Source organism: Fukomys damarensis, unplaced genomic scaffold (assembly GCF_012274545.1).
Source record: "Fukomys damarensis isolate Sample0158 unplaced genomic scaffold, DMR_v1.0_HiC HiC_scaffold_14, whole genome shotgun sequence".
Taxonomy (NCBI): Eukaryota; Metazoa; Chordata; class Mammalia; order Rodentia; family Bathyergidae; genus Fukomys; species Fukomys damarensis.
Window position 1 is genome coordinate 43,614,583 of NW_022900926.1, and position 13,172 is coordinate 43,627,754.

A 13,172-nucleotide genomic window follows, 5' to 3' on the forward strand; every position below is an offset into this window, starting at 1 on the left:
GACTCTGTCTCAAACCCCCTCCCCAAATATAAGAATACAAAGCATCTAGAGGTTGGTACAATCCCAGGCACATAATGTATGCTCAAGAAATGCTAGAAATTATTGTTATTATCATTCTTTCTTCCTGCTTTAAAATTCATGAGATTGGTCAGTGGAGTGCATCAGGGCAGTATTTCTTCTTTGAGAAGCAGCAAGTAACAATCAGCCCACATGGCCAGAGGTGTAGACATTTCTAGCCCATGCTCTGAGATACAGGTTGTGGAGGACCTATGTGCCCCACACTAGTGAATAGGGGTCCAAAGGCTTACTATTTTCCACCCTATCTTTTTAAACTTGAAAACAGCTAGACATAGGCATCTTACTGACTCGTAGCAACCATCTGCAGAGGGGACAAAGGAGCTTTTTGCTCTGGTCAGAGGAGGAATTCACAGGCTGCTTTGTACTGCAACCTTCTCCATCAAGATGCCAGGTCTGGCTCCCTGCCTCTGTCCTGAGCATTGCCAGTAACTCACTCTAACCTTTTGATTTTCTTAATAGCGACTTCAGTGACTATGACAGATGGGCGGGGAGGCAACTTTTTGAGCCTTAAATCTGCACAAATAAATTAGGTGGCCATTTAATATTGGGCATGTTAATCTGTATTAACAATATAGCAGAGAGCATATACACATTATTTAAATGTCCTGTGGTTTCAGTTTTATAAGATATATGAGATGGTGGATGTGTTTGCACTTGAATTAAATTAAGAAAATTGGTCATCTCCATCTATCGTGTACACTTAATTTAAGCCTTGAGGCCATTGCTTCCTGTTTTCATTCTCAAGAGCCTTATTTCCACAGGGACTCACCGAGGTCACCAAATTGTGCCTTTGCTCCGACCGGACATTTTGTTTTCTCTGGGTATTCTACTTGTAAGGCTACAGGACCAGAATTTCCTAAGAGATGCCAGTTCTGCAATATGAACACTAAGTTTGATTTTCACATCTTGGAAAACTCTGATTTTTTAAATAGCTTTAAAGTTAATACTTTCAGTTAGCTGGAATTAGCTCCTATTGCTTACTACAGAGAAACTTGAGTGATAAACTTCCCATTGAGTAGCTTTATCATGTAAAATATGGGTACAGTTAATTACACACTATTTGCTTTAACTTGGTTATTAAAATGTTAAGTGGTCTAAACATTTTTCTTGCAAGGCTGGGGATTTAGCTCAGTGGTTCTGCCACCTGCCATGCAAGTGCAAGGACCTGAGTTCAATCCCCGGTACCAAAAAAAAAAAAAAATTGTTTTTTCTTGCAAATATTTACCAAGAAATTACTGAACATTTAGAACAAAATCAGATCACTTGCTTTTATCTTCACTATTCTTATATATATATATTTTTTTTTTGGTACCAGGGATTGAACTTGGGTCCTTGCTTTTGCAAGACAGGCCACTGAACTGCTGACCTAAATCCCCGGCCCTCTTATAATTTTCAAATGAATTTATAGATAAGTAAAAGCAATGTTCTTGAGTGGACTAGAAAGTGAGTAAAATATTTTATATATTATTATACCTTGAAATATTGTAATATCTTAAGTATAGGGCTAGGGGTTTAGCTCAGTGGTTCTGCTGCCTGCTTTGCAAGCACAAGGACCCAAGTTTGATCCCCAGTACCAAAAAAAAAAAAAAAAACTTAAGTATAATGGATATTGAAATTTTGCTTAGTGAAATGGGCATTATTTTTGAAAAAATTTAAGTAGCTTTTAACTTCTAGAAAGGAAGATGATATAAGATGTTCTTGTTAAAGTATATTGCCATAGACACATAAAAGACTTAGATATTTCCACAACTAACACTAAGAGAAAGCAGAAAAGGCAGTCTTTGTTCCAGAAGTCAGATGGCCCTGAGGATTCTACCCTATGGACCCAGAGGAAAATGGACATGGAGGGTCACAGCTGCGTAGGTTTCTTCCACACCATAAAATACAGACACAGAGCTGGGTGCAGCTGCACATGCCTCTACTCCCAGCTACTTGGGAAGCTGAGGCAGGAGGATGAGAATTCGTAGCCCACCTGGACAACTTAGCAAGCCTCCATCTTAAAACCAAAAATTCAAAAACACATACAAGGACCTGGGTTTGATCCCTGTTACCACATCCACTCCCACACACAATATGAACAACCTTGTCACTTTTCACAAATGCGTAGATACTTGTATTTCAGATTCATTTCCACTTCAAGGTCTTTTTAGTGTAAGTTTCGTGCCTCACATGAACAAGCATTATTCCCACTTCATTGAATCCTTAAATCAGAGAACTTTTAAAGAACTAGAAAAGATGAAGACACTTACGGAGACACATAATCAGAGGAGAGCAATAAATCTGGTGGCTTCCAGAGCCTCCCTAATCAAAGGTTAGTGCTCCGGAGGCAGATGGTGCTGTGTCAGGCACATGAGAAAGATGGTGGCAATATTTGGGTAAGAAACACAAACAATGGAGACTAAAGAACAGTTTCCTCCATTTAGTGAGAGGAAGTGTAAACGCACATGCTAGTTACCTCAGAAGCTTGACGACAGGAAATGCAAAGAATCAACCCATGGTTCAAATTGCTCTGAAATCTCAAAGGAAATGTATGCTTGTGTTTTCACACTTTTTCCAATTAAATATTATCAGATGTATGCATGAGATACTATTTTTTTTTATCTATGTCAGCTATGGTTCAAAGTCTGAAGTACTTGGAATTTAATGTGATATGATGATGGATATAAAAGCATAAAAATTAGGATCCCTGCTTTTAAAGAGCCCTTTGCGTCTCACACTGGATGACTGCGAGGTTCTGCTAACTAGTCTCCCTGAACACTTTCTCTGCTCTTTGCCCAGTTCATTCTCTACCTTACAATTTATTTCCCACTCCTCACATCTGGCTTCAGATTTCCCTTTGATCCAGGCATTTCCCCACTGCTGTTTAACTGCAGTCAGAGAGTACATCTTTCCTCTCTTATTTGTTAGACAACTGCTTAATAAGCCCTTACTGACTACCAGATGGTGTGATTAGCCCGAGATATATAGAGGTAAGCAAAACAGACCTGGTTTCTACCCTCGTTCTTTCTTCTATGAGGCAAGATAAGTTGTAAATAAAAAGGCAAACATAGATTGGCTCCACATATTAAGTGCTGCAAAGGGAAAAAACAGAAAGAAGAATATAGAGGAGCTATGAAAAAAATCACAGAAGGGACCTAAATTACATGGGGTGGAGGGAGGAGGCAGGGGGAGGTGACGTTATCTGAGGGTATTTTCAGTTGCCTGAAGATGGCAGGAGTTAGAAAGCCATGCAAAGGATGGCAAGAAAAATATTCCGAGGAACAGCATCTGCAAAGGCCTGTGGTAGGAAGGACAGAGCTGAGCGAATTTGAGTAACTAAAAGAGGGCAAGGGAGGCAAGGAAAGTTAGGGACAGGTGAAGCCACTTCTCATCAACTTGAACTCAAGCCAAAGACTCCATTTCACCTTTTGTATATTGTGCCTCACTCTCACCCTGTGCTAAGGACAGTACTTTACACATAGGAGGTACCAAGTACACTGAAGGGTTGGACTACCTGTTGATTCATCTTACGGTGACATCAAGAGTACATGAGAAATTAGAATCTGCTATCCAATCATGCATAGCTAAGCAGAGCAGTCGAGACTGTGGTAGGTCCCAGACATTCTTACTCTCAGGTGCTACTTCTCTTATGTTGTAAAGACATGCTTCACTGAATATCAATCACTTATGTCACCATCTATGAGTTGGGTTGGGTTGTAGTTTGGTTTTTTTTTTCCAGATTTTTGAGACAAGGTCTTACTATATAGTTAAGGCTGGCCTTGAGCTCACTATGTAGCCCAGGCTGGCCTCTAACTTGAAGCAATCCTCCTGCCTCAGCCTCCCAAGTAGTGGGATTACAGGTATGTAAACACCCTGCTTGGCAGGTGATAACGTGTTATGGCTTGTGTCTTGATGTCTCCCCAAAGTCTTATGCAGTTGTAGGTGGGACCTCTTCTGAGGTGGGAGAATCTAGAGTGTGTGATGGTAGGAATAAGGGCATGTGATTACTAAACCACTACATGTGAGTGACTGGATTGGCACCGCCCAAATCCTGGTAGTCTGAATAAGATAAAAGGAGAAGAAAGACACTGTCAAAGTCCCTTGTTGCCTTTGCTACCTTGTGGGCGCCATTTTGTTTCTTCTATGCGATGCCTGTTTGCCATCCCTGCCTTGGAGCCAGATGATTATGGACTGAAGCCTCTACAAACTGTAAGCCAAGTAAACCCCTTCCCCTCTAACTTAGGGTGTTGGGTATTTTGTCTCAGCAGTGAGAGAAAAGTAACTAAGGTATAGCTATTTAATTTTCATAATGTTAAATTATTGGACTTTAAAGACACATATTAATTTTGATTTTGCAAGGGATGTTTTATTTTTGTTTTTGAGACAGGGTCTTTCTATATAGCCCAGGTTGACCTTGAATTTGTGATCTTCCTGCCTGAGTCTCCCACATGCTGGAATTACAGGCAAGTGATATCATGCTCATTTTGCAAGATTTTTTAAAAAAATCTATTTTCTTCTGGGTCTCAAATATTTTTGTAAATCATGGGAAGACTTTAGGTCCTGAGGACTTTGCCTATATGGGTACAATGTCCTAGGATTAAGGGCTTGACTGTTAAACAAAAATTGTCAGAAAGATACCTGGAAAAGAGGTATCAGGAACAGGAAGACTCAATGTACTGTACTTAGGACCTCCTACTTTGCCTGGCCATCAACTACAGATCCTAGGGAATAGTGGGAGTAAGAAGTTGCTACTGGTCTGAACCTAAATTAGACTCAAAATTTCTCAAAGTAGAAACTAGTATGTCAATTTGAGGCACTAGGAGACTTAGTTCAAAAGTATCGTTGTCTTTTTAAGTTTGGAGTACCCACTATGGTGAGAGGCGGATATTACAAAGACCAATGTCAAGCCATTGAGGGAGAAAACACAGGTCTGTTTACATGGCACCAGAGACTAAACAAGGGGACATTTTCAGAAGATAGAGGATTGTTGGAAACCAAACACGAGACACCATGCACACAGAAAACTCAGCACTGGAAAGATAGAGCAGGCTGGCAGGCAAGTTCATTAATCAGCTCCAATTTGAAAAATGCCCTGTAGAGAAAGGAGTGTAGACATAATAAAGGTATTTTAGCCTGCTTGGGCTGCTGTAATAAAATACTGTGGACTGGTTGGCTGGAACAGCAAAATGTATTTCTTATAGTTCTGGAGGCTGAAAGTCTAAGATCAAGGTTCTAGCAAGGTAGGTTTCATTCTGAGGCCTCTTGTGTTGGTTGTGGTTGGCTGCCATCTTGCTGTGGGCTCACATGACCTCTCATTTATGTGCTGGAGTGTAGGAGAGCACTTGCTTTCTGATATCTCTTCTTATAAGAATACTAATCTCATTGTGAGGTTCCAGTGCTCACAACCTCAGCTCACCTGAAAGTATCTTCCAAAAAAGCCTTCCCTCCAAATATTATCACAGTGGGAGTAAAGGCTTCAACACAGGACTTTTCCGCAGGCACAGTTCAGGTCATGGCAAAGGATTGGACTAAACTGGGACACGGCTTTCCAGAACAGCTGTCATGGTGGACAAAGACAAGAATGGGATGCTTAAGAAAAATAAATGAGTCTTTGCAAAAAGGTGGTATAACATTGCAGACAAACATCAGGGGCTTAAAATACAGATAGATCTGGACTGTGTTCCATTTACTAAACATGTAGGCTTGGCTAAGTTATTTAAAATCTCTGTGTCAACTTCCTCAGCTGTAAAATGGAGATTCAAAATCTCCATTGTAATTCTAAGAATTAATGACTTGAAGTAGTTGACACAGAGGAAAAGCCTTTTGATGGAGCATGGAAGAGACAGGCATGTTGCTCAAGAGCAGAGTTTGTATTGGTAACCAGTGAGAGAGGACCTGGCTTATGCTGACACACGCTGGTCTGTGAGTACTGCTCTCACTGAGTACCTTTCAACTCTGGAATCCCATCAGTCCAGAGATCTGTGAGGAGGCAGAACTGTTTATCTCATCTGCTTTGTTGTTAATATCAATCTGTGCTCAGCACTCTGACTGATACTATTTAATCTTCACTATAACCTGACAGCCTAACAACAACAATAGCTATTATTTTCCCGCTTTACAGATGAACAAACTGAAGTTCAAAGAAGTGAATAAACTAGACCCTAGAAATGAATAACTGAGCACCTCAAAGTTCAAAGAAACAAATAACCTGGATAGATCATAGCTCAGAAGTTATAGAATGTGCGTCTGCATGCAGGACTTCTTGGCTTCTGCTTCCACATACCAGCTTCCCAGCTCCAAACACTGTGATGTTCACTGTTTTTCATCCAAATATCAGGAGGGGGACGCTGAGGCCTAGAATGTGTTGGGCATTGTAAGAGAATGCTGGCTTTGAATGTGCTTATGTCTCCAAGCTTGGACAAAATCCGACTGGGGTCTCAATAGAAGTTATATATGAGAAGACTATTGGCAGTTTTTCAGGGAGCATGGAGCCAGGGAGAGATGCCAGAACATTTAGATGGGTACACCCCGTTCTGTTTTGTGAAAAAGGGAAGAAAGTTGATTTTGCAAATGAGAGATGCAAGTCCTGGGCAATATTCTTCAAGGGCAATCTACAAACATAAAAAAGGGGAAGTAACTGCTGTACCAACAACTTTTCTCTGAGCAAAGATCACTCTAGTGGAAGCTAACTTCCCTTTGTGGTCAGGTAAAAGACTTATGTTTTTATTTCAACAATGCATTCTGCTTATCACAATGAACAAGTTGGAAATGTATACACGGGTAGATGCATAATAAGTAGAAAAATGTTTTTTGAAATTAATGAAGAATATTAAACTTCATTGTTTCCAAAATATATACTGTTTTGGTTATTCAATTTTTAAAATATGTGTAATAGTAGATTTACATGTAGTAGTAAGAAATAATAAACACTCTGAATACTCCCTCCATCTTTTCCTAGTGATTATATTTTGTAAAACTATAGTAAAATCAGGATATTGATGTTATTACAGCCCACTGATCTTGTTCATATTCCCTCAGTTTGCTTGTACTCATTCACATATGTGTATTGACTGCTACATAATCTTATTACCTCTGCAGTAATGCCTGTCCACCACTGCAGCCAAGATACTGAACAGCTCCAGCTGAAGAAACATTTTCACTGGGGGAGATGGAACTTTAAGCTGTAAAGGACAAAACAGGGAAAAGAATGCTGCAGGTGAGAGAAGAGCAAAAAAGGCAATTGGGAGTGGATGAATATTGGGTGTGGGGGAGGGCATCTGCTCTATCAAAGGGGAAGATTGCTAAATTATACATGAGGTAATCAGGTCAGTTAGGCAAGATGCATAACCACCTTATAAATAGACTTGAACATCAGGGACCATTCCACTGAGACATAAAACAGTATGCTGGCTACCCCTTGGAAGGCATTGAGATATCCATGCCTGTGGCCAATGGTACAAAGAGGCATCGATGTTTTTGCACATCCTGTTTCTTCTGTATAGAATATTCTTTTCCAGATACTCTTAGTCCAGCTCCATCTCCCTTCTCACGTTTCATTTTAAAGGCCACCTCCTTCTCTAATTTAAGATGTTCCTGCTCCAGGCTCCTAAGTGCTAGGATTATTTAAGTGTGTGCCACTGCACCCACCATAACTTCTTTAAAAAATCATATGTATTTATTGTTTCTCTCTCCTCACTAGCATGTAAGTTCCCCAAGAAAATAAGTCTTGACTGTTTTACTTACTGCCATAACCTACTGGCACGTAGAACATTGGTGCATATGAGGGACATAATAGCTGCTGAAGGAATAAACAGGCTAACAGGCTCTCTGTAGAAGTTGTGATGCATCTTGCTTTGAAGCTTCCTTGAATTTGCTTCTCTCTTCTCTGTTTTCCTCCTTTTTACTCTACATGACTTTGTGGATTCAGAATGAACAAACATAAAATGGGGGAGTTTCCTTTTATGCTTATGAAAGCTTCCCACATTTCACTTCTAAGCATACAAATGAATGTCTATGAGGCCTAGTGAAAGCACAAAGGGGTGTTATTTGTTAACATGTGATATGAGTAGGCTCCAGGAAAGGACAGCATTGATTTTGTGCCTTTATTGAATATTAGGCAGTAGCCGAGATGCCCTGACACAGAGTTCTCCCTCTCCCTCTCCTCCTCTCCCCTTCCTCCCTGCCCTCTCTTCTCCTCTCTCCTCCTCCTTTTCCTTCTCCCTCCCTCTCCTCTTTTCCACTCTTTCTCCTTCTCTCTCTCTCTCTCTCTCTCTCTTCTGATTTTCTATCTTTTTCATCCTAGCTTTCCCAAGCCGAAGCATGCAACTTGGTGTCTGTCCCCTGCCAGATGACGACCCATCCTCACCCAGGATCTTTCCTTGAAGATCATGCTTACTCTGTCTTGAGCATGTGCTTTCAGCTAAGCCGCAGCCTGGAGCAAGTTGATCAACTCATTTCTCTCCATTGCTAGGAGCAGAAAGGTCAGTGGCACATGTGTCCTGGGTCTAAAATGACCCTTGTAGTCATAGGTAGTGACCTCTGGAGGACACTTGCAGTTTTGCTGCAAAGCCTATTTTGCATCTGGAAGTGCAGACCCCTCAGAGGAGGACAGGAGAGATCCTGAGTGGCCTGAAGTGAAAGAGGCCTTGCTGGGAAGTAAAAGTGCCTGAAAGTGGGTCCAAAGGAAACAATTAGTGAATCCAGATGGAAGGCAGTCTGGGTTTCCTTGGGCTCGTCTTGATACTTGTGTATGCTAGAAAATCTTTTGAAAAAGGAAGGTGGGTGGAGGAATGTGCATAGGGTGGGGTGTGCACTTCCCAGAACTTCAGCTCATGCCACCTACTGCTGGTGCCCATCAGGACGCTGAGGCGGGATGAGATGGGTTGGGGACAGCTGGCCACTAGCTAGTCTCAGTGGTGAACGAGGGAGGCAGGTCGGTGAGGCATTTGCAGTAGGTCCTTGGTTCATCTGGGTCCCACCAGATGTACTGCAGGCCTTGATAAACGGAGGTTTTCAAGTTTATAAAAACAATTTTGTGGGGGTGAGGGGAAGCTACCAAACGATGAATAAGATGCAGGTGGAAGAACAAGACTTAGGGAGAGCGGACAGATCAGAGCTGCTACTAAAGGTGATCTGTGGAGCATATTCTGTGAGAGAAGCTGCGAAACCTAGGTGGAAAAAATAAAGCTTTTGTGTGTGTGTGTGTGTGTGTGTGTGTGTGTATACATAGGGAGGGGAGGGGGCTTGAAGGAGGGAATGGGATAAAATAAAATAAAATTTATTTTAAAAAAGCAAAAATAAAGCCTTTAAGCTGTCTTCATCCACTTCTGCTTTTTAAAGCCACTTGTGAGAGCCCTCATTTTCCCTGCTCCGTCCCCCAACCAATTGACAGAAAGCATCTTATTAGCAAGAAGAGGACTTGCTCATAGGAAGGCCATGGACCCCCTCCACCGGGGGTGTCTCTCATGAAGCATTAGGAGAGCTTTAAATGGCTTTGTGGAAGGACCTGGCATTTAGACGTTGACCTGAATGAATAGCTAAGGAGGAAGAAAACCGACTCACTTGGCTCAGGCTTACAAAACATGACTAAGGGAAGTATGATGAAGACTGATCATGAAGATGCCTTACATCAAAGGAAATCACAAGGCAAAGAAATTAGAACAGAAACATTTCCTTGGAGGGCGTCAGCTAGGTTGTCATTTTATTGTGGACTGGTAAGTCAGGTAGGAGTATTGTAGGCAGTCAGACAGGGCTAGGCCCACAAAGAAGTCAGTGCAGAGGATGAGAACAACTGGCTGGAGGTGCACTGAATGAAGGGCAGGCTTCAAGCTAAAGAGAACTGACTATACCCAAATACTTCTCCTAGGGTTGAACAACAGCAATTGGTATTCTAAATAGGCATCAATCATCTGAATGGGTGGTCAAGACTTTAATCCATCCCTTCCTGGAAAGGTCCTTGTTGTTCCTTGTATGCCTGTGACTTAATCAATATATTACTTAAAGTGATTTTATTTGTAATCTTATTGGTTGACCATAGTTTTGTCCCACCTTATATCCACTTTGTAATATTGATCCACTGGATCAATATTACCTAAGCAACTATACGTGTAGTCTTAATCATTGACTATAGTTTTGTCCTCTCTTCTGCCTGACTCACCTCATGGTTTTGCTCTATAAAACTCCCTTGAGAAGCAGAGTCCCTGGTCACCCACTCAGGACGCCTTTTGTCTCTCTTGGATAGAAACTATCTTTCTCTCAATAAATCCTTCTTATGTTTAGCCTCTGTTGTCCCTAGAATTCATTCTTTGCTTTTAAAGAACAAAAACTCAGCATATCGGTCTGAGTTACATCCCTATACCTTTTATTATTTTTTTGTTTTGAGACAGGGTCCCACTAAGCCCCTTGCTTGCCCAGGCTGGGCTCAAACTCATAATTCTCCTGACTCAGCCTTCCAGGGTGCTGTGATTACAGGTGAGTGCCAAGCTCAATGGATTTCTCTTCTTTCTTTACAATTCCAGCAGGTGATAGAAGGGTTAGGCTTACCATGTTTCTATATTCAGAGAGTGGCTGGTCTGGCAATGTGTGGGGAGGTAATGTCATGGAGGAGAGGTCCCCTAGGGTAGGTTCCACTGCCTCAGAATTTGCTGAGGCTGCTGCTTTTTGTGCTCCTTTATCTTCTGCAGATTGTAGCAGAAACTCCTAGGAGATGCTGTGCAGGCTCAAAGACAGTTGAGTGGGCTAACATCATATGCCTTGTGTTGTGCCACTGCTTGGCTCATGCTAGAGCCCATAGCAGGGAGGGACAGAACCACAGAGTTATTCCCCTGGCTCCTGTCTACGCAGGCTGACCCACCCTGAGATTCCAGGCTTGTGTAGGATCCACAGAGACTGGCTACCACATGAGGAGTCTCCTTCACCAGTCACAGCCACCTGGATCTCTGGACAAGGAGAGAAAAGCACAGACCTGTTAGTCTTGCCCTCTCTTGAAGCAAATGTAGAATTCCTCTAGGTAAGCTATAGGTAGCCATGTGTCTCCCTCACTGCAGGGTATTATGGTGATTTAGCAAATATCCAAGCATCATTTAGCCTTCCTCCTGACTTTCAGGCACTTCAGTATGGCTCCTGAACAGCACTGCTGGAAGGCCAACCAATTTTGAATTGGCAGACCAGGGAGGAGCAGACTGAAGGTGGGGTCAGCTGCCCTCCAGCAGACCTGTTGCACTCTACATCTTTGTTGGGAAATCCCTTGAGTAGCAACTGAAGAGAATATACAGTGCCACAGCACAGATGACAGAAAAAACTTGCCAGGCGAGACTGCTTTCTTTCTTAGAATAGTCCCACCCATGGCTGTAAGCTCAGCTGACTTCCCTTGAAAAGAAGATTGTTATCAAATAGGCCTGGGCTGGCTTTAGAGAGAAAGGCCGGTGTGGGAAAATACTCCCGGAGCTCCAAATGTCACCCTGGAACATAGGGAGAGGAAAGATACGAGTTCTAGAATCAGGACTGCCACAACCATGTCCCTTGTCTTTGCCAACATGGCTCCCTGCCCCAGTTCTCAATAGGTTAATAAAAAAGTCAGGCTCAGGAATCTATGACTTTCCCGCGACCCAAGAGTTCCTGTTTCCAGACACTGTTTCTAGCCTGTCTCCCTCAACTTCCTGACAAGGGACCTTGTGGGCCATCCAGCTGGTTTGATGGCACAGCATAGAGCCAAAGATGGAAAAAGCTTAAAGGTTTCAAATTTTGAGGTCCCGAGAGAGGGCCCATATGGATTGGTTAGCTTTCCTGTTGCTAGGACAAAATATCTGACATCTACAGCTTAAAGGAGAGGTTTATTTTGACTCACAGTTTCAGTGGGTTCAGTCCACTGTCAGCCAGTTCTAAGGCACCAACCTTTCAGGTCACACTCCAAGTGATCCACCTCTTCCTAATGCAGTCAGCTATGAACTCATCAGCAGGTGAGTATAGTACTCCCCGATCCAATCACCTTTCAAACACTTGAGACTTTTTTTTTTTTTTTGGTACCGGAGATTGAACTCAGGACCTTGCACTTGTGAGGCAGGCCGTGGCACCACTGAGCTAAATCCCCGGCCCTACACGTGAGACTTTTGAGGGGACATTTTAGATCTAAACCATAAAGGAAGCCAAGAAATCATTTATGGCCTGAAGTTCTATATTCAGTGTTTTAATTCAACCAATTAAGGCTGGCTCTACAATGGACACTATGCTAAGCACATAGGGTAAGAAGCAGAATGTGACACAGTTCTTTGTCAGATCTATAAACAGTAATTGTAATAAAGAAGTCCCCAACATAAAAGCAAAAAGATGAGGTACTATTCCTTCTATGGGGATATGTTGCTGGTGGCTCCCTTGAGAAAAGGCAACTGAGATCTGTCTATCTAACCCTTTCTCCTTCCGTCCTCCCTCTTCTTTTTCACTGTTTTCTTTCTCTTTTTCTTCTCCCTTCATTGCCAACCAATGTTGCTCAAGGGTGCTCATTGGTCACACTAATAGAACACAGGGTTAAATAAGCTGCTGACCCTTGTTTTGAGGAAACATTTCCCAGAGGAACAGGAACACTCACCTCCTTAGTCCTTTGCTGTGAGAAGGGCTCATGATGTTAGCTTATTTTTTTGTGAATGGAAGTTTCTCAAGCAATAAGAAATCCAGGTTAGGGCCCGGGACTTAGCTCAGTAGTTCCACCACCTGCCTCGCCAGTGCAGGGACCCAAGTTTGATCCGTGGTTAAAAAAAAAAAAATCCAGGTTAATTCCTAATAAATAAATTCATCATAAAAATAACCCAACAACAAGAAAATGAATGATTTGACCTGAAGTTTTTCTTTTGAATTTTAGTTTTTATTATGAAAAGCAAGACTTTGCAACTATTATCAACATCAAACAAAACATTTGCAAAGCCATACTCACCACCTAAATTTTATATATGTTAATATTTTGTCACATTTGTTTGACATATTTTTTAAAAAGTTTATTAAGCCAGACATGGTGATATACTCCTGTAATCCTAGCACTTGGGAGGCTGAGGCAGAAAGATCACAAGGTTTTGACCAGCCTAGGCTTTATATTGACTTTAATTCTGGCCTGGCCTACACAGTGA